The 19,158-nt window shown below is 52.2% G+C and overlaps 1 long non-coding RNA gene across 7 annotated transcripts in view; it reads left to right on the forward strand.

Annotated features, from left to right (window-relative positions):
- The first annotated feature begins 7,688 nt into the window (after positions 1-7,688).
- LOC109491826 overlaps positions 7,689-19,158 on the forward strand; it is a 152,498-nt gene continuing 141,028 nt past the window's right edge. For 3 of the 7 annotated variants that reach the window (XR_002736108.2, XR_006586017.1, XR_002736109.2), the window contains exon 1: positions 7,689-7,767. This is a non-coding gene — a long non-coding RNA (uncharacterized LOC109491826). The remainder of the gene's footprint in view (positions 7,768-19,158) is intronic. The other 4 variants (XR_006586019.1, XR_006586021.1, XR_006586018.1 and 1 more) reach the window with 3 other exon arrangements.

Raw genomic sequence — 19,158 nt, forward strand, 5'->3', positions numbered from 1 at the left:
TGTCAGGGGTAATTGGGGAACTGGGTAGGGGTCAGAGGACAGTCCTGTGGTATTTTAGGGGACTTTCTGGTGGGGACTGCAGTATTTGGAGCCCATAGCTATGAACCTGGTAGCGGGTTTTGCAGAAAGTAGGAACAAAATATGGGCCATTCTCTATGTATGTTGCTCAAACCACAATCAGGCATTGGTGGGTTTTTGTTGTCAATAATAAAGACAGTGGCAACAATCACATTGCAACATACTTAGGGAGCGCTAGATCCAGGTTCTAAACTAGACCTGAATGAGAAAGGTGTGGTCCCAGGGCCCGTGGAAATTAGTGTGTATGTGTGTGTGTGTGTGTGTGTGTGTGTGTGTGTGTGTTACGGGAAGTGGAGACTCCCACAGGGGCTCATGCCTTTATTAAGATGGCTGTAAGAGGTATGAACAAAGTGCCTGGGCTTGGGGGAATTCAGAGAAGGGCCTACCCAATCTGGATCTTAAGAATGAGTTGGTTTCACCAAGGATCGGTTAAGTCAGTTGGGGTTCGTGGCTATAAGCAATAGAAGCAACTCTGATTAAACAGAAAAAGAATCTACTAGAAGAATACTGGGTGTCTTATCTGATCACAGGGAGGGTTGGTGGAGAGCCAGACTCAAGACTAAGCTTTTAGGCAAGATGACCCCTGTACCATAGAGCCAGACTGATGGGGAAGCCCCAGCCACTGCTGCTGTCCCACTGGACACCAAGGAACCTCTGTTGCTGTCACTCCCCATTGATCGCACTTCTGGTCCAGGAACTCAGTCCTGCTATCACTTCTACCCCAAAGCTGGACACCTCCATTTCCACCCTCACCAGCACAGTAGATTCTGGGCATTTCTTCCTTACTCAAATTCCTCCCTCTAAAGCGAAGTCTCCTATGGGTGAATCTGATCAGCGGGATCTGGCTCACAATCTGTGTCCTAGCTACAAAGGAGGCTGCGTAACCAAGCTTCTGTTTTCTGTTTGACTCATGAGGTGGATATAAGGCTCTTTATTGCCCCAGCCACCTTGTGGTCTAGTCTGATGATGATGGATACACACACAAAAAAAGAATCGTAGGGAAAGGAAACAGGACCAGACTTCCAGATCACATCAGATCTGCACCCAAATCCTGCCCTATCTCCAGGTTTCCAGAGCTAGTAAATTTCTATAACCTGAGCCACTTTGAGCTGTTCAATGTTCTGTCCTTTGCCTTTGAAAACCCTCTAATAGCTACATTGATCACTGGTTACTCATGTGTAATGGCGGCCCAATCCAAGAGACAGCAAAGTTGGCATCTGGGTGGTGCTGAGGGGGCTAAAAACTGGCTCCTCTCCTTACCCTCAAATGCCTTTCTGTTGGCACATGTGAGGGTGCCCGAGATGTGTGAAGAAAGGTCCTTTCCTTTCAAGGAAAGCCCTTTGCCTAGGGACCACCCTGTCCCCCTTCCTCCTAGAGGTGACCCTGTTTAAGGTAGAAAGACTCCAAGAATAGTTGATGGCCCCATGGTCCAACTCAGCCCAAAGGGCTCAGAACATGACTTTGTCAGGGAGGTGCGGAGCTGCTCACTGTTTGAGACCTTGAGCAGGTAGAGAGGGGGCCAGAGCCCCCTAATGCATTGTCACTCCCCAGCAAACCAAGATTGAGGAGTTGCATTCTGCCCAAATCCGTGGCCTGGCCTGGCCACAGTTCTCCCAGGGTGGGGTGGCATAGAACAGCCAAGGTGGGGTGGGGGAGCACTTGGCATGTCTTGTGACCCCAGCTAGGACACAGGCTGTCAGGGGCGTTTGTCTCCAAATCATTACCCCCCAGGGACATGGGCTGGTCCCGTATTACTTAAAGAGAAGTGGAGGGCCCTGTGCTCCAGAGGGCTCCAAACGGCTCCATATTTCCCTGGGAGGGGAGTCGGGCGGAACATAAATAAGACAATTTATTCAGAGAAACCATCTCCCCTATTTACATTTAAATTGAATAATTTAAAACACCTTTACCCATTTCCATAAATTATCCCCCATTGGACGGGCAGTCCAACTGCGTGGAGGGGGTGCCATCCTGGGGAAAGGCCTAATTACATTCCCTGCTACAGGGCTGGAGTGGGAGGGGAGGAGGGGAGGTGGGGAGGGGCAGGCAGGCCTGAGAGGAGGGAGCTCCAGAGGAGGCAGATATTTGCTTAGAATTGGCAGGAAGAAGGAGGGAGCTAATAAGAGGTGAGGTCCTTTTTAAGAGCTTTACAACTGAGAGGTGAAGGGCAAAAAAAAAAAAAAAAAAAAAAAAAAATCTTCCTTTTCTCAGAGGAGTGAAGTTTTTGGTACCAGTCCTCTGCCTCCAGCCAAGGACATCACTCAGGTTCGATCTGGGTCAGCTGTCCTGTGTTTACAGCTTCTGCAGACCCAGCCTGGTGTGGGGGCAGAGGGGGCAGAGGGGGAAGGGACAGGCTTTCCTCAGGGATTGGTTAGTTAGGGGTGTTTCCCAAGCACCTGCTATTGGCCAGGATCTGTGCTGAGTGCTGGGGACATGGGGCCAACCAGCCCAGCCCCGCCCTTCAGGACTCTCGAAAAGGAGGCTGTGCACATGCAGCCCAGCAGTGGGGGAGAGGCGAGGGAGGCGGGTGGGGTGAGGGGCCTGTCCTATTGTAGCACCAGGCTCAGAGGAGGGGCTCTCTGGATGGCTCTGGAAGGATGGGTGGATTCAGGTAGGTGCCTGGGAAGACAGAAGGCCTTGCTGAGAAGGGACCAGTGTGGAGAAAAGGCTCCAAGAGAAGGCTCACAGTTTCGGACCGAGGAGGCTGGAGTAACTTTAGGGGAGGAGAATGAGGAGTTGCCCGAGTCAGCTCAGGAGGCAGCACGCCTGCCTGGGCCTGGTGGTATTACCATGGCGGTTTCCCTCCACAGCACGCTGAGCTTTCGCGGATGGAGCCTGGGCATTGCGATCCCCCCATCACTGGCTCTGTTCAGGCCTCTGAGGAAGGGGGGCCCTCCTTTTGCCCAAGCGCCTCTATTTCCCCACCAAGGGCCCAGGGAAGCTGCAGGCTCTTCCCGGTCCCCCTGATGCAGAGGGATCTGATTCCTGGCATTGGCCCATTTGGTCTTCAGGGCCCTGGGGTCCCCTCTGCCTCCAGAATCTCCCGGCAGGTCTCCCTGCTTCCCCACTCTCCGGGGATCACCTCCCAGAGATGCAGCTCTTTCCAACTTCTCTCCTCTCAATCAAGGCGCCTCTGGCCACAGGGTAGAGCCCCAAATGACTCTCCCCAGCTGAAGATTTGAAAAGGCAGGCGAACCGTGTGGAGTAGGGGTAATTTGGCCCGGAGAGGGGACAGCGAAGGATGGCCTTGGAAGGAGGCTGGTGACAAGCTCTTAAATGCTTATGACAACCCGAGGAGGCAGGCGAGACTAGCTCTGCTTAAGAGATGAGGACATAGGGGCTCCAAGCTGGACAAACCAGAATCTGCCCTTTGCTCCGTCTGCCTTGAAGCCCTTGCTGTTGATTGCAGGCCGAGCCGTGTGGCTCACAAGGATGCTGACGAGTGGTCGCCGGCCAATAGCGCTGTGCCGCGGGCTGTGGGGGAAGAGGGGCATAAACCTCTCTGGGAAAACTGATGAAAGGGTGGTGCTGTCCCCTCATACGTTAGTGGAATCGTTCCTTTGCCACCTTCGTGGACCCTCCGTGGACCCTTCGTGGACACATCCAGCAGTGAAAAATGCCTGTGGGTCAAGGCACACCTTCAGAGCTAAGGCCCTTAAGATAAGTCCCTCTATTCTAGGAAACAGATGTCTCCCTCCTGTGGCTGCTGGCCTCTCCCCAGCACCTACTGTCCCTGCCGGTCAAGCCAGTGGTTTTGCCCTCTCCAACCAGTTTGCACCTCTCTGGAACCAGACAGGTGTAGGTTCAGATCCTGACTCTATCATTTGCTAGCTGTGTGACCTTGGGAAAGTCACTTGCCCTCTCTGAATCTGAGTCTCTTTAGCATCATAACACTGATCTCAGAAGGTGGTTGTGAGAATTAGATGAGATTGTACGGTGAGCATCAGGGCTTAGAGCTCAGCACCCAGAGCAGTTGCTTAATAAGTGTCAGCCTCTTGGGGAGCCTGAGTGGCTCAGTCAGTTAAGCATCCGACTTCAGCTCAGGTCATGATCTCGTGGTTGTGAGTTTGAGCCCCTCATCGGGCTGTCTGCTGTCAGCACAGAGCCCGCTTTGGATCCTCTGTTCCCCCTTCTCTCTGCCTCTCCCCGCTTCTCTCAAAAATAAACATTTAAAATAAATAAATGTCAGCCTCTTTTCCAATAGGTCTGCCACCTATTAATGACGTCCTCTCAGCTACCCCTTGCCTTTCTCGAAAAGTCCCAGGGAACCTCTTCTGGGAGACCTTCCACGGTTTGTTCCTTGCAATGACTGTCACAATATGCTCGGGGTCCCCTAGACATTGAGGTGTTCAGTTTGCAGCTCTTGAATTAAAGCCATTTGTGTCTTACTCCACTTCTCCTTTTTCTGTTAAAAGACGCAAAATAATACTTACTTTCACAAAGGTGCTGTGAAAATTAGGTTAGAAATAACTTGGGTTAAGTGCCCAGTACGGTGTGGGCACATAGCTGTCACTCAGTAACTGCACTGATGTTGGTGGGGGAGGGGAGTAGACTGCCTCCCATCAGGTTGAGTCCTCCCAGGCAGAGACTGCCTGCTCCCTGACTTTCCCAGCGCCAAGCAGAGGAAGTCCCCTCCCTGGAGGATTCAGGCTCTGGTGGGGAGAAGTCCTTCCCCTCTTACTTGATAGTCTCTCAGGACATTCCTCTTACGAACCTGGTAATTGTGCATTAACTATTGGCGAAGTGGTTACAGGTGTGGCTGGGGTAACGGTGGAGCTATTTAGGGATGATTTTCGTCCCTCTGATGAGGTTCCTCATTTGAGGTTAGGGGGTCAATGATCTACAAAATGTGGATCTCCTATTTCATCAACAAAGAGCTTTTAGGCATCTAAAGGTTGAGCAGGGCAATCCCTAGGTGCATCCTGGGCTAGTACTTGGGCATTAGAGACACCTCAAGACCCCAGCCCAGATGTGCCCCCGATAGCATCTTGCTCATGCCAGCCCAGTCCCAAGGATGGTTACTTAGCCAAGTTGCATGACCCTGGGAAAAGGAGGCCAGCAAGGGCAAAGACTGGTGTCATGGGAAGCAATGTCATGGATGTCCTGGATTATGGCTCAGACACAACTGGCTGTTTGATTTTTTAATGAATTTCTAATTTCTCTGGGCTCCAGTGGGGATTTTATTAGATAAACTCCAAGGTCATCTGCAAATTTTAAAGTTCTGAATTTCTAGGTCTAACCTGAATCCCTCTTGCTGTATTTGGAAGCCAACAGAGACAATATTCTTGGTATATACACTTATACTTGGTAACAAGTGGCCAACATTGGGTGAGTCCTAGAAGGCTGTGGTTTTTAGTCTCTTTTTAAAAATGTTTATTTATTTATTTTGAGAGGGAGAGACAGACAGAGAGAGACAGAGAGAAGGAAAGAGAGAGAGGGGCAGAGAGTGAGAATCCTAAGCAGGCTCTATACTTTCAGCACAGAGCCCGATGGAGGGCTCGATCTCAAGAACCATGAGATCATGACCTGAGCTGAAATCTAGTCGAACATTTAACCACCTGAGCCACCCGGGCACCCCCTTAGTCTTTTATCGTAGAAGAGTTTTGATGGGATCGTGTTCTAATTAAATATTTAATGCGGTGTATCTGCCTGTTAAAATCATTGCCACCACCTTGGGGATGGGCCTCCTTTGTGTTCTTATTTGCAGCTTGTCTGTAAGTGACAGAGCTAAGAGCCGCTGGAAATCTGCTATGTGAGATCCAGGGATCCAAGTGGGTTGTCCACAGGGCAAAGGAAGGTTTCAGGGCTCTGAACTTGCCTTCCTACTCCACTTCCTAGAGCCTATTATGGTATCACAAGCAGGACCCAGGGAATGGGATCGACCCCGTGTTTGGGGCTGCCCTTTATTCTGCCCAGCCCTCTGAGAGTTGGGGAGAGAATATGTGCTTTTTTTTTTCCACGTTAATAAAACCCCAAATGAGTCTTCATTAAGGGCTCCATTAAGAAGCCACTGTTATTCTTGGCACTCATTAGCATTGCTGCTTACTGCTAAGTTTCCACACTGGTGCTTTCTCGGGGCTTCACAGGGCCCCCTCTCTATGCTGGAGGGCTGCTCTTGAGCGAGACCTCAACTGGCTGAATCTCAGAGGGAGAACAATTTGGACTTCCCCAGTCTACCTCACCCATTCCCCTGTCTCTGGACAATGGCCTGTCAGATTTCTAGAGCCTCTCTTAGCAGCCTGTTGAAGGGGTTTGTAGATCTTGGTGGGAGTTTTTCCTCTTGTCTAACTTCCCTCTTTCACTGTAGTGTGAGCCAGTTTCCAACCCTTCCCTAGGATAATGAAGAGTATCTTTCTTTCTAAGAGCACCTTGCCTTCTCTCTCCCTCTGAGTTCAGGTCCTAGATTAATTTTGATACCTGATGAAACCTGCCTCCTTTCTGTATCCCTGGGGTCAAACCCATTCCTAGATAACATATCTCTGTAGGTCAAGTGTCTCTTAGGGTCATGCCCATCTCTCCCCCATTTGTGCCGTTCTTCTGTCTCCTTAGCTCCCATCGTCACCCTTGTTCTCTCAAGGCTTCAGGACGACTCCCGGGCCTTTATCAGGACCTGTGGCTGCCTGACCCCTTCCTCCAAAAGCACCGCCTAACATACATTATTCATACTGTGTGCCAAGCACCGTGCCAGGTCTTCTATCGCATTTACCCAGATTTGCAGTCCTACCAACAGATGGGCATGACTGGTACCATTTTGGAAATGAAAACTAACCAAAACAAAAAAATGAGGGGCACCTGGGTGGCTCAGTCGGTTAAGTGTCCAACTTTGGCTCAGGTCATGATCTCGTGGTTCGTGATCAGGCCCCACATCAGGCCCTGGGCTGTCAGCGTAGCCTGCTTCAGATTCTGTGTCTCCATCTCTCTGCCCCTCTCCTGCTCAACTCTGTCCATCTCTCTCTCAAAAATAAACATTAAAAAATAAAAAAAAAAACAAAAACAAAAAACTGAATCTCAAAGGGATTCAGGTCTTTGGCCGCACAGGCAATTAAAGGTAGACCCAGAAGTGAACCCAGGTGTCCTGACTCCAGGTAGGATTCACCACCTGCTTCATCGAGCCACCCTTGTATTCTTGCCCCTTCTGGTTTCAGTGTAATGACCAACTAACATGAGAAAGGGCTTGGGGTGGGGATGGGGCACCTGGGTGGCTCAGTTGGCTAAGCCTCCAACTCGATTTTAGTCCAGGTCATGGTTTTGCAGTATGCGAGTTTGAGTCCCACATCAGGCTCTGTGCTGACAGTGCAGATCCTGTTTGAGATTTTCTCTCTCTCCTCTCTCTGCCCCTTCCCTGCTCCTGTGCTCTCTCTCTCTCTTTCTCAAAATAAAGAAATAAACTTAAAAAGGAAAAGTGTTGGATCCACAGCTAGTGGCTAGCTGCTGATGTGACAAGAAAAAATTAGACTAACTTCTTCTCTCACGCATCAGAGTTTCCACATCCAAGTGTGTGTGGTTCCTTCAGTGTGGCCCGCTTAGAAAGTTTGATACATATGCCCATCATGTCACATTGTTGGCACCTTTGGAAACCCCCTGTGGCATTTGGTCTTGACTATTGGTGAATATTTATCTTTTTTTTTAGGGTGAACTGTATCTTTGGAAATACCCTAAGGTCATTTGGATTCAACCCTGAAATACAAGGTAAGGCAACAAAATAGGTGATTCCACTTTGGCTCACTACCTTTTGAAACATTTCTCAGGGAAGCGTAGTGTAGACATTCACTGTTCCACAGGTCCCAGCTTATGTGCTGTACAAAAGATTTCTTGAATGTCTCAGAATCTTGACATGTGAAATAAAGCTGGAGTGGCTATTTGATGGGGAAGGGATGAGAGAAAGGTGGGCAATGATGCTCACAACCAGATGGCGCATGACCTTTTCTCATGATTTTGAGCTACTTTGTGGGCCTGGGGAGTTGGAGTTCCCCTGGCAGATACATTGACTCTCTGATCTTGGGTCAGCTGGGGCATCACTGACAATCGATGAATATTTTCCTGCCAAAGGTGTTGCTTAGTCTGACTTTATCTAGAAGACACAATAAATAGAAATGATTTCTCTTCTGTCCATGACAAGAGTGTGGCTCAATCTGTTACGAAACAATATCATGTTTTTTTTTACAGGAGTCTTGTTTCTTTGCCTTAGCTGGACAATTCAGCCATCATTCTCAAGATGGCTTGAAAATGTTCTTCCAAAAGAACTAAATCTTTTACCTTTCTCAGTATTTTCACTGGCTTCAGGGAGGGCAGGAGAGGGGCTGGACAGTTGCCTTTGGCAATGTCCTGGTTACCTTCCTTTCTTTAAATTTTTTTTAACGTTTATTTATTATTGAGAGATGGAGAGACACGGAGCATGAGCAGGGGAAGGGGAGCAAGAGGGGGAGACACAGAATCCGAAGCAGGCTCCAGGCTCTGAGCTGTCAGCACAGAGCCCAACGCGAGGCTTGAACCCACGACCCGTGAGATCATGACCTGAGCCGCAGTCGGTCGCTTAACCAACTGAGCCACCCAGGTGCCCCTACCTTCCTTTCTTTAAACCTGGGAAGTCTGTGAGATACCATTGCCTTGGACATCATCGCACTTCTGTACACTTCGTTGAGCCTCTGAAGTGTCCTCTTTGCAAGATTTCCGTGACTTTGGCCCTGACTGGGCTTGATTCTCAGGCTTCAGGAATACCTGCTCACTTTTTGCTGAACACCAACGCAGCATAGACTTCCTGTCTGCATCAAACCAGCTGGGGCTGGCTGCGGTGGAGATGGGAAATACGTGACGGGCTGACATTGAGGGGTTGCTGCTATGGGCTGACACACGTCAATCTCTCCTCTTCTCCTTTTAGGGAAAACCTGTCTGGTGAAGTTACTGTCATATGAAGATTGTGCAGTTTATTTATTTATTTTTTAAAATGTTTATTTTGAGAGAGAGAGAGAGAGAGAGAGAGAAAGAGAGAGAGAGAACAAACATGAGTAGGGGAAGGGCAGAGAGAAAGGGAGAAAGAGAGAATCCCAAGCTCATTCTGTGCTGTTAGCCCAGAGCCCTGAATGGGGCTCCATCTCATGAACAATGAGATCATGACCTGGGCTGAAATCAAGTCGGGTGCTTAAACGACTGAGCCACCCAGGCGTCCCGAGATTGTACAGTTTAACAGGGCCCCCTGAAGTTGTGCCCTTGCCTTTGTGATTTTAGATAAGATCAATGAAAACTGTGGAGAATTACTCCACTTCTGTGAGCTTCAGTTTTGTCATCTGTGCAGTAATAATAACTCCAACCTGGGAGATCGTGAGGACCAAATGAGATGATTCATACAAAGAGTTTGGCTTGTGACTGGTACAAAATAGGTGCTCAAAAATGAAAGCCATTATCGTGATTACCAATAGTGACTCCAGTTGGATGTGAGCTGGGGCTGTTTTTGGTCAGGTGAACTAACTGATCCCAGGGCAGGCACATGGAGGGGCTGGGGAACTGTCCATGGTTCTGCCTCCATTCAGCTGAGATGAGTAAACGTCAGTAACCACCTATTTTGTGTCATTCTTCTAAGCACCAGATTCTTTAGACAAAGGGAAAGGCTTTTATTGGGACTCACAGACCGTCTCATATGTGCATAGGTGAGAGTGTGTGTGACATGCCCTGTCGGTGAGCATGGGACTATCTCATGTACATGCGTATGTGTGGGCATTTAAAAACCATTGTGTGTGTGTGTGTGTGTGTGTGTGTGTGTGTGTCCGTTTGGAGGGAATGAATGGATGGGGGTTGAAGTGAAGGAGGGGTATTGCTATAACGTAGCTCACCTGGGTAAAGTAGATGGTGAGAAGGCCCCAGCTTGGCCACGAGGAGAGGCTGACTTCTAGAACTTCCTGGAGACACTGAAAAGTACACTGGCCCCCACCCCATGCCCCTCCTGGCCCACCAGAACAGAGTAAATCTGAGGCCAGAGTGGAACTGCTCTCCTGCCGGGCACTCCAAACTAATTTTCTGGTACATTATACACTTGGCCTTTTGAACAATCAATAGCCTTAAATGCTGTTTGGTTCCTGCAGCCAAATCCAAAAGAAATAAGACATAATCCATCTGGCTGATATGGCCAGTGCAGGAAGGGAAGGAGAAAGAAAGAGGGGGGGCTAGAGCTGCCCTGGGGAATCTCTGCTTGGCTCAGGGAGGCGGGGGACTGGAGGGACCTGCCAGCTCTTGAGAGAATGGGCCTTTAAGAGATATTGATGGCTAGCTAATCACAGCCCCATTTGTCTCAATGCATCCTACCCATAGAGCTGTCACTACGGCAGTTGTGGAGTTCAAGTGGGGAAGAGCTGGGATGAGACTCAGGATGCAGGGTTCACAGCGAGGGGTGCTGTGGGTGTCTTCGAATCCTGGATGGAAGGGTCTGGCTTAGTCTGGGGTTAGATTTGAGATATAAACCCCCAGAAGTCCTGAGATGGCACTAGGCAGGGTATCCCTGGGGGGCAGGGATCTAGGGTCCCAGAATAGGCTTGGGGCTGCTTGGAGAAACCCACACCCGGCTTGAGAGAAGACAGCATGGCCCCTGCAGGCCCTGCCCTGCGCTCAGGCTAGCAGAGGGTGGGATGTGAGGAGGTGCATGGAGGGAGAGAGGGGGTTCCACAGAGGAGGAGCAAGTGCAGAATCGGCCTCCTTCAGAGCGTCTGCTCCCATAGGGTGGAACTCCTAGAAGGATAAACAGCACCTTAGGTGTCCCTGGTCCTTCTGACAGCCTAGCTGGGAGGGCTGCATCCCAGGGGCCTCCAGATGTTCTCTGGTTCTCTTCCACCCTCAAACCTGTGCCCCACTCAGAGGGATGAATGAAAGGAGTCAAGTGCCCAACTCAGGGCTCAATTTCCCCATCTCTTTAAGACATGGTCACTGTCTAGAGACAGGTAGGTGGAGAACGCAGACCTCTGCTGGACCCAGGGGTTTGGGTCATTTCCCTTGGCGATGGAATGCCCAGACTGTGGGAGAAATGATATTCATGGTGTGAAGTCAGTCACGTAGCAGCCTGGCGGGATGTGGGGGAGGCAGGAATGGCACATCTTTCCAGAGGATTATCTGGGAGTGGTTTCCCTGGGGAAGGCTTGTAGGTGGAGGGGGGAGGAGGAAGGAGGCGGCACCTCTCTTGCCTTACGCCGCACCTGGCTCTAGGGAACGGGACCCACTCTAACTGCCTGTCTGTATCTTCAAGCACTGTAGGTGACCCCTTAGTCTCTGGGAGCAGTGGAGTAGGGGAGGGTGGGAAGGCCAAGGAGGGGGGTCAGGGCCGGGGCAGAGGGGCCACAGGCAGGAAATAGGGAGCCTAGGGTGGACACATCCCCCATCCAGAGGGAGCCTCAAGATGGGCGGGTGGGGACTAACTTGGGGAGTGGTGAAGCCAGGCTCAACATCTGTTTGGGCCACTGGAGGCTTCCCAGCTACTCACAGCCAGGGCCCGGGGAGCCTCCAAGGGCTTGGCTCTACCTGGCCCTGCTTAGCTGGAGAAGTGTTCTGGCTTCGTAGGTCCAGGGCAGCTCAGCCTTCAGCTGCCGCAGCAGCAGGAATCCAGTGGTGGCGGCAGCTCTGTGATAAGGGCGGGGCCTGCGCACTTCTCCGATGGGTAATTATGCTTGGAGCATGTTCTACGGAGATGCAGGGCTTGTCTGACAAGGCACGCTCTTGTTCCTGCTGCTGAGGCAGCTCGGGAGCGGAGCGGAGAGGCCAGGGGCTGAAGGTGACGTTGCTGCTTGGGGAACCTATCGTGGATAATGAGCTGCCGATCCCGAGGGGCACTCATCCAACTGGGCACCCCCGTCCCTCCCCCAGCCAGGGGAAGGCGAGCAAGAGGGGGCTCAGCGAGAGGATCCTTTTGAAGTAGGGGGCGCTGGGGAATGCCATACGTTTATGGTAACGATGATAACAGTTTATTGTTCACGATTATTATAATAGCAGAGGCACCAATATTTATATAGTGTTCTGTACTTTTCAAAGCATTTCCACATTTGGTTTTCTCCATCCACCTTTCACGTAGGGACAGATCTTTATCCCTGCTTGAATAAGGAAAACCTGAGTCGCTTGGTTCAGATCGCAGGGCAGAGCCCTGTCCACAGCCTGGTGTCATGACTTGGATTTCAGAGCTCCTTCTCTGTCTCCCAAGTGGGGCAGTATTTCTGTTCCGGTCACTCGCCACTCGCTAGCCTGGTGTCACTCCGGATGCTGTGTGTGAGGTCGCAGGGCGGGAGCTGAGGGAGGGGGAGAGGGAGGAGGCCTGGGTCCCCGCGTTGGGAAGCGCCTGCAGCAGGACAGGCCTGGCACAAGACGGGGAGTGAAGCTGATCTGAAGGCATGGGCATGAGCCAGTGAGACGGGCCCGCTGAGTATTTCCACAGACTTGGTGCTGCAGCTGAGCCGCCATTCTGGGAGGAAGCTGTGACGCTGATTGCCATCTGCGTGAGCAGGTCCGTGAGCAGGTCCTCTTTAAAAGACATGGTGTGACAGACTGCCCTTCCCCTGCAGCACGCACGTGAAAATGGTGCCAATGAACACCCTGCAGATTCCACACTGAAAACCTGGGAACCGGAGAAGATGACAGGGTCGTTCAGTAGGGCCGCGTTAAACCAAGGAAGCCTTCCTGTTGGAGGCACTTCTGAGTGGAGTCTGGGAGGAAGGAAGTGACAAGCGCAGTAGAGGCAGAACAGAGGGCCAGGGGCAGAAGGGTGAAAGGCTTGGGATGGTGAGCATGTTAGCTTGGATGGGCCTAGGGGTGGAGAACTGAGGTGGGTGAGGGGCCAGGATAGCTGGGGATTGAGGTAAAAGGTCGGACGTGACATTGATAAGCCAGAAATCGAGGAGGCTCTGAGGATTGTTAGAAGGGAGGAAATAAGATCAAAACAGGGCGTGGAATGCTTTGCAAAGCTCTGTGTAGGATGAAGGTTGAAAGGAGAGACCAGACAGGTATGGGCAGGTGAACCCTCCGGGAGATAGCTGTGTTCCATTCTGACTTGGAGTTCCAAGTGCTAATCATGGAACCTGGAATTCTCTGGATGGCCTCAGGACTTTAGGACGCTCTGCATATCCTGACCCAGGTTGGGCTGTGTTCTGGAACTTGGCAGGTTGGATGGCTCCCCACACCTCATTGCCCCACCCCACGGTGCCTTCCTTCCCCCAGCAGGGACCCAGCCTTCCCTCTACAGGACACCAGTTCAGCGCTGGATCCTGCCTCAGGCTCCAGGAGAAATCTTGCTGCTCTGGGAAGATGCCCCGCTGCTCCTTCTGCTCTGCTCCGGGGTGATTGATGGCTGTGGGTAGGGGGGTGAGCAGCCTTCCCTTGCCCAGCCCGGTTCAGATGGTTGGAGTGGGTGGGAGACAGACTCCCAGAGTAGCCAAAGAGGAAGTGGCAGGGAGGATAGGCCAGGGGATGACCCACACGCTCCAAGGGTGGTTCTAGACGAAGGGACTGGTTCCAGGGTCCAGGAGATGGTTGCAAAGTACCAAACAGTTAGCTTAACGCTGGATTCTTCTGAGTAGGCAAAAAGTACTGGTTTGCTGCCTGATTTCTTGGTTTCTCGGGGCCACCCTGCAGTAAGGCCTTGAAAGACCCACGATGTGGAGAGTGAGGGGAAACTGAGGCCCAGGTAGAAGGAGGTGGTTTGCTCTGTGTGCTCTGTGAGTCCCACCATGAAGTGTCTTCTCTGAAGCATCGTCCTCCCCTCTGGACTTCCACAGTACACGGTTGGGAGGGGGGGGGGTCTCTGTGTCTCTCTTTGCCAGGCCTTTCTAAGGAATTTTAAAGGGACAAATGCTCTTCTCCGGATTGGGGATGGGGGGAACCCGAGAGCTATAGGCACCTGTAAAACCAATTTAAAAATCAGTCTAGCCAACCAGCCCCCAAAGGAACCAAAGGGAGCTATAGAGTAACTCAAAAGCAGACACTAATGGAGGAGAAAAGAAATGTAGTTACATATTCATCAGCTTTTAAATATTCATGAGGATTGTAAAGCAGATTAATTTTCATGCCTCATTTCTCCCGCGGTTCTCGCTGTCCATATTTTACCGCAGCAGCAGAAGAAAAAGGAGCTATGGATCACTTGGCCAGTGCCCTCGCTATCACTTAAGGAGCAGTGTGCGTGCTCATGTGTGCATGTGTGCGTGCGTGTGTGCGTGTGTGCCTGTGTGTGTTTGTGGGGGCGGGGGAACAGGAGGAGCCGTCACTGTGGAGGTGAAGATGTCCATCTCCTGAGGGGTGGGCCTGTCCGGCCAAGCCAGGACGATGCGAGGACGGCGCAGGACAATGCAGGGAGGTCATGGAGGTGTCTGAGGGAGGGGATCCATCTGGAGCAGAGAGGACTCTGGAGGCATCGAGTTGATTCCTGGCCTCCCCAGGGTGAAGAGGGAAAAAGGACGTTCACCAGAGTCAGCAAGGGTTTTCTCTACACTCCCCTAAACTAACTGTCTGAGAAGAACGATCCGCTGATGGACTGAGGTGAGAGAGCAGGGGCGGGGGCACCAGACGGGGTGAGGAAGGTGCGGGAGACACTGAAGAACAGAGGGAGAGCACCCAAGCAGGAGCAGAAACGGAGAAGGAAATGAAGGGGTGGCTGAGGGCCCATCTGTTTCAGGTGGAGAGCATTAGATGAAAGGGCAAAGTTCGAAATGATGAGATTGGAGGCTAGATATCTGGAAGGACTTTCAGATCCCGGGGCTGTTGGACCTTCCCTCTCTGGGGATGGGAGAGGGCTTCCTCTGAGTCATACCCCAGCTGCCGCCACCCCGCAGAGTGGAGGGAGCCCGGAGTAAGAGGTGTAGCAGGGACCGCTTGGGAAGCACAGCCAACAGGTGTCCTGCTCAGAGCGACCGGGCAGAGTTGGGGGGAACTCAGTGTCAAGAGCAGGGTATCAGGGTGAGCCAGTCTAGGGCCAAGGGCAGCGAGTGTTGTCGTCCAGAGCCATGAATGGGAGCCAGGCAGCCTGTGAAGTAGCAAAGACGGGCCCCGGGGGACAGAGTCGCCGATGCAGCCTCTCCCGGAGGTCCTGGAGTTTGGCCCCTGGGCACTGATGCCATCTGGCAGCCCTTAGTGGTTTGGGCCAACTTTCTTGGAATTAGAGGAGGGACGAGCTGGTCCATCCTGGTCTGCCAGCCCCTGCCCCACTCTGTGGAGGCAGAAGGGTGTTCTGTGGAGCACAGTCCTTGGGGTGCTCTCTGGTGACCTTCGAGTATCACTAGGCCAGACCTCCCGGGTGAGTTCCCTCCCCAGCCTTATTCCCTCCGTACTGCCTTGGACCTGAATTCTCAACCAGAGTCCAGCCGCCCAATGGATACCTGCACATGGCTGTCTAGCACACATCTCAGACCTAACACATCCACACTCAGACTGACTGCCCCCAGCACGCAGACCTGTTAGCCAGCCACCGTCCCTATATCGGTCAATGGCCACTCTACCCGTCCAGCTGATCAGGTCAAAAAACTGAGGAGTCAGCCGTGACCTCTTTCTCATCCTGTCCTTCAACGTTAACACCCGGAATCTTCTGCGTTCACTTCCACCAGCTCTGTGGCCACCGTTCAGGCCCGAGCTCCTGCCTTCTCTTACTTATCTGGATAATGACGGTAGCCGTCTGCTCTCTTTCTGGGGCCTGTGGGGGCTCCTCGTAGTCTGGCCCCTCCCCTTTGTCTCTCTGACCTTGTGTCTTTGTCACTTGAACCCCCAGAGCTACACTGATCTCCCCGCTGTTCCTTGAGTGAGCCAGGCCTGAATGTGGGGCTCACGCCTTCCCTTCCTCTAGGACTTTGCTCAGTTTGCCTTCCTAGTGAGGCCTTCCTGAGCACTCTAAAACACTGATCCCTTCCCCAGTTCTCTCTCTCTCCCATAGTGCTCTATTTTTCATAGAACTTTCACCTTCTAACATGATGCATGACTATTTATTATGTTTTTTTGTTGTTTATTGGCTGCCCCCCCCCCCGCCCCACCGGACTATTAGCCCCTTGAGGGCAGAGATTCTGTCCATTCAGTTTAATGCTTTATCCTCTGCACCTAGAGCAGGTTCTGGCACACCTGAGCATTCCTAAGAGATTTCCCCAACGAACAGTTATTGACCAGGAAGCTTCCCCTTCTTCCCGTAGAGGAATAACTGCTCCAGTAACTGTAGATCTGATGAAAACAATGGAAAAGTGGGTAAAATACCTAAAACCATTACTTTCAGATAGTAGGCCACAAGCAGCACAAGGTGGTCCCTGGGAGAAGAGAGGCCCTGCTTTCACATCAGTTTATCCCCAGGCCAAAGCAAAGGAGCAGGGATCCCAGACGGAGCCCAGGGGCTGAATTGGGAAGACTCAGGTTTGGGGATTGAGACTGGGGCTGAGGAGGCTAGAATTCGTAAAGAAGAACACTGGAGTGGGGTGCAGCTGTCCACGGAGAGTTCTGAAAATCTGTAGAAGGGTCCTCGAAACTTTAGCTGAGCACTGATCTGGGCATAATTGGGGTGGAGCACCGCGAGGTTCTGGCGGAAAGCAGAAGGCTGAACAATTGCTGAGCTCACACAGGAGCTGGGGATGGTTCCGATTTGTCCCTGTGAGGGTGGAGAGAGCTTGTAGCTCGTGGTGCATTGGATACAGTCCTCAGAAGGATGTGAGCTTAGTCAGAGGCCGAAGGCTGCTCTGGACCCATCTAGTAGAGCTTGAAAGCAAGGTTTCATAGGATCACAGTGATTCCAAATAACTGCGAGCCAGAACGAAATCCAGTTCTGTCTAAAACCGTATGACAAAGTCCAGATCCCGATGTGAAGTTCACAATATCCATCGCCTAATGATGATGATGATGATAATAATAATAATAATGATAATAAATCATGCAGAGAAAAAGGAAAACATGAACTGTAACCAGAAAACAGACCAAGCAACAGACACAGACCCCCCCCCCCCCGCCCCAGTCCCCACCAAATAAGAAAGATGGTGGAACTAGCAGACAAGAATGGTAAAGCAGGGATTACAAGTATGCTCCATAGGCTCCGAACTGAAGAGGAAAACATGAACACAATAACGAGAAAAATGGAAGGTTTCAAAAAGCACACGGAACTTCTAAAGATGCGAGCAGAACTGAAGTGAAACCCAATTGTTAAACACACAAGTGATTTTATTTCTGCCACAGCCACTACCAGGACCACATGGGGGGTGGGGGCACTTTTCCCTTCCAGCTTATTCTCCCAGCAGTCCGTGCTTGCCCCTCCTGTGAGGGCGCTACATTTGGTTTCTCGGTTCCCCAGGACTCTGGAAAAGCAGGCTTCTTTTCTGTTCGACCCCCAAATGCAGTCTGGATTTCAGGGAGCAAGCAGTGGCCCTCTTGAGTCTCATTTCGTGTGCTGCTGTTTCGTGAATCCCTCCTGTGTCTTCGGATCGGAGCACTCTGCCACCTGTCCAGCTCGGTAGTGAACCCCTCCTCTCCATCAACAACTTACCCGAGTTGTTCCAGAGCTCTTATAATGGTGTGATAAGCCAGAGCTGGCCTGCCCCGTAGAGTTACACATGGAGTCCGGTTGGCACAAGGCAAGGAAGAAAGGGACGAGGTTCAGGAGATCGGTGGGGATAAAGAGGGAGAGGGAAGACTTCATTAGGAGGTCAGGGAAGGCTTCATGGGAGATGTGGCATTTCTGTGGGGTTTTGAAGGATAAAGTTTGGGCCGGTGGGAATCAAGGGGCAGGCGCTGTAGGTGAAGTAGGGTATTGTCTTGAGTTGTCCTCCTTTCCTGAACCCCCAGGCTCCCCCCTTCTCCTGGGGTTCCCGTCAACTCTCTTGCTGTCAGGACTGAGTTCTGCAGGCTCCAGGCACCCAGGTTTTCCCAGCAAACTAGTGACACCAAGTGCGGGCAGCTTCGGAGCCCAGCTATTCCTCACCTCCCTGGGCTCTGACCAGATGGAACGAGGCCCCAGATGGGCGGCGTGTGTTTCCAGGACAGGCTCAAAGACCAGCCGGAGGGGACAGGTCTGAGCCAAGACTAGATGACTCTTGTCTCTCTGGCCCTAAGCCCCCGTTCAGCTGCTCCTTGATCCCCAGGTCAGCGTTGCTGCCGTGAGGCACCCCTGCCTGGTTTGGGGACATTGGAGCATCTCATTTGTCATCTTTCTCTCATTTCGTTTTCCCTGTCCCGCCCCACCCACCCGCTCCCTCCCATCCTCCATCTTGAGTGTGTGTGGTATGATCAGCTCCCAAAAGGGGCTCAGTTTTTCCCAGGCTGCTTCCCACATAACACCTGACCTTCGGAGTCCCTTTGGGGGGGGGCGGTGGCGGGTGTGTGCAAATAAGCAGGGCTGGGGGAGCGGCGCAGGTGCCCCTCCTTCAGGCGTGTTTGGTATAGATAAGGAAGAGCTTGTCAGCCATGGTGATGTCACCGCAGAGAGCCCAAGGTGGGAGGACCAGAAGCAGGGTTCCCCAAAGTGGGAGGTCTGAGCGAGGTAGGTGGGGAGCTCAGACACGGGCTTCGAGGTGACGTGTGCACCCCTCCTCACCTCCCACCTCCCCGGGTCTGCCACGTCATGGCCTCCGCGTGTCACCCAAGCCAGATGTTCCTCCTCTTCCTCCCCCACAAAAGGGTGGAGAGATGGTGTCCACCGTGCGGCTGCCAGGGCGTCTCAATCCCCTTAGGGCTTCACCCACCTGAAACCTCAAGCCCTGAGCTGGGGCAGTGCTGTCGTGGGCCCGGTCGGGGGAGGTTGGGGTGGTTGTGAGCCCTGACTTTGGCGCCCAGGGGAGCTGGGCCTGAGTTTCATCTCCGCTCTCTGTATGCTCCAGACAAGTGACCTAACCTCCAATCCTCGATTTCCTTATCTCATCTGGAAAAGTGGGATAACGGCACTCCCCCACCGTCTAGCAGGGGCATGTTGGGCCCCGAGTAAATGGCAGGTGGTCGTGTTTTGTTGTTGTCGATGGACTTGCTGAGACGGTGGAGGCAGGACCTCCACAGGCCTGTCCTGGCTCCCCTCTGCCTGACTCCCCACCCCAGCCGTTTTGCTAAGCCCCCAGCTTCCAGACCCTTGTTCTGGATCCTTGTCTGACAGCCCCCCAGAGGGACACATTGCAT

Source organism: Felis catus, chromosome D1, assembly GCF_018350175.1.
Source record: "Felis catus isolate Fca126 chromosome D1, F.catus_Fca126_mat1.0, whole genome shotgun sequence".
NCBI classification, from domain to species: domain Eukaryota; kingdom Metazoa; phylum Chordata; class Mammalia; order Carnivora; family Felidae; genus Felis; species Felis catus.